Source organism: Octopus bimaculoides, chromosome 23 (genome assembly GCF_046866305.1).
Source record: "Octopus bimaculoides isolate indiv1 chromosome 23, ASM4686630v1, whole genome shotgun sequence".
Classification (NCBI taxonomy): domain Eukaryota; kingdom Metazoa; phylum Mollusca; class Cephalopoda; order Octopoda; family Octopodidae; genus Octopus; species Octopus bimaculoides.
In genome coordinates this window covers 10,163,850-10,166,349 of record NC_142950.1, presented here as the reverse complement: position 1 = coordinate 10,166,349, position 2,500 = coordinate 10,163,850, and the positions used below count along the sequence as shown (strand labels likewise).

The window sequence follows — 2,500 nt, the reverse complement described above, 5'->3', positions numbered from 1 at the left end:
TTGATCTGGACACACTTAACGAGCCTCCGTATATATAAGGACACCTGATTTATTCAATATATCGGATCTTTTTGGTTTGACGGGCAACACTTGTTTTCTTAACGAAACACTTTCAAACTTGGGATACTGGTAGAATGTGTCATATAAAACATCTCTTAGCCTTCTTAACAAAAATTAGTTCTTAATAAGTTATTTCATGTTAAAGTTGTCGTATTTCTGTAATTTCAACCAATCACTGACGTCTATTCAGCTGAATACAGTTAATGCTCTTTTTATAAACTATAATTTTTACCGGTGTCAAGAGTGTTATTCCCTGTTTAATTATATCATTATTCCCTAGTAAGGGTTTAGGGTTTTAGGGTTAGGGTTCGGGTTTTAGAGTTAGGGTTAGGGTTTTAGGGTTAGGGTTGGGGTTAGGGTTAGGGTTAGGGTTAGGGTTAGGGTTGGGGTTAGGGTTACGGTTGGGGTTAGGGTTAGGGTTATGGTTATGAGTTTTAGGGTTAGGGTTAGGGTTATGAGTGAGGTTATGGCAAAAATAATCATAACCCTAACCGCAATCCTAAAACTAACCATAACTCTAAAACGCGAACCCTAACCCTAAAACCCTAAAGCTAAAACCAGTACAAACGCACGAACGATGTCATAAATAAGAGTAACACGGGTAGTTGTTGTTGACAAACAACGGCACTAATTTTATTCAAGGGAAAAGATCCCATGACACCGTTGTTTACATTCCACGCCAGTAATTGTTTTCACCTCAATTGACGTCAGTGATTGTTTGAAATTACCGAAATACGACAACTTTTTACATGAAATAACTTCGAATACAAAATTTTTTATCTGTTCTATAATACAAAATATACAAGTATACGAAGTTTGAAAGTGTTTCGGTACCAAAAACACTACATAAAACATTAATGAAAAATGTTGCCCGTCAAACCAAAAAGATCCCCAATTTCTATACGCCATTATTTATAGCTTTACCGATTTCGAGTTCCACAATTCTCCAAAAAAGAGAATTTGCTAAAAAGTTTCCAAATTCTGATGACGTCAACGACACACACACACACACACACACACACACACACACACACAAACGTATCTCAATCGATCTCTATCTATCCAATCAATCCATCTGTCTTAAATTAGAAAATGACTCATGAGAGAAACCCGTAAAAAAAAGGTAGAGATGATCACGACAAAAACTTTCTTCACTGTTAGATCGAGGTTGACGTATTTCGAAGCATTTACATAAATTATAAGAATGGGAAAGTCATATCATTGTTCAAATGACGACAATAAAAGCTTATAAATGAATATATATACATACATATATATGGGCGGAGGAGTGGCTGTGTGGTAAGTAGCCTGCTTATCAACCACATGCTTCCGGGTTCAGTCTTACTGCATAGCACCTTGGGCAAGTGTCTTCTACTATAGCCTCGGGCCGACCAAAGCCTCGGGCCGACCAAAGCCTCGTGAGTGAATTTGGTAGACGGAAACTGAAAGAAGCTCGTCGTATATATGTATATATATAGAGAGTAAAAGATTATACATACATGTGTGTGTGTGTGTGTGTGTGTGTGTGTGTACGTATGTATATATGTAGTTTTTGGAATAATAATATACGTCAGTTAGTGTGTTGAGTAAAGCACTTCACAGTTTGGGCTACCTGGTGTTTTCCACGGTTGGGGTGCATTTCCGCTGGATCTACTTCAGGAATTCCGCATTGTTAGTTGAGATACTAATTGATGAATGAAGCGATTATTATTGAGTGAGAGAGCAGTGCATGCCATCAAAGTGACACTGGGATAAAATATACGAAGCCCAGTATACCCATCTTGGCTTCCCGTCTGATAAGGGTACACCAGACACATGCATCACAACCATATGTATGCGACATGGTGATCTCATATCAAGCGCATGACCTTGCAGGTGGGGTCCAGTTAGAATTTTCTTCAGGTCGTGTAGCCCATCCCGCTCAAAAGGTCCCTGAATAAGGTTTGTTTAAGGATGCTGAGCAAAAACACCCATGTTTCCAAAGGTAAATTATCCAAAACTCAAAGAATTCCTCTCAACACATGGCTATGATGCTCCCCCACTACTTCTGCTCATGATCAGAGATGTACATATCGTCAGCCACCAAGGGATATGCTCAACTGGTTAAGGTCAAACAACTGACAAGCAAATCTGTGACATTGTACAGAATATTTGCTGTAGCGCAATATTATTATTATTATTATTATTATTATTATTATTATTATTATTATTATTATTATTATTATTATTATTACTATTACTATTATTATTATTATTATTATTATTATTATTAAGACGGTGAGCTGGTAGAATCGTTAGCACGCCGCGAAATGCTCCATTCTGAGCAAAGAAACCGATAGATAGATAGACAGACACAGACAGACAGGCAGGCAGACTGGCAAGCAGACAGACAGATATATAGACAGGCAGATAGATAGATAGACAGACAGACAGATAGATA

At 37.7% G+C, this 2,500-nt stretch overlaps 1 protein-coding gene across 1 annotated transcript in view; it reads right to left on the bottom strand.

Annotated features, from left to right (window-relative positions):
• Nucleotides 1-2,500, bottom strand: part of LOC106871915 (uncharacterized) — a 117,417-nt gene that overhangs the window by 109,465 nt on the left and 5,452 nt on the right. The gene's annotated exons all lie outside the window — the stretch shown is intronic.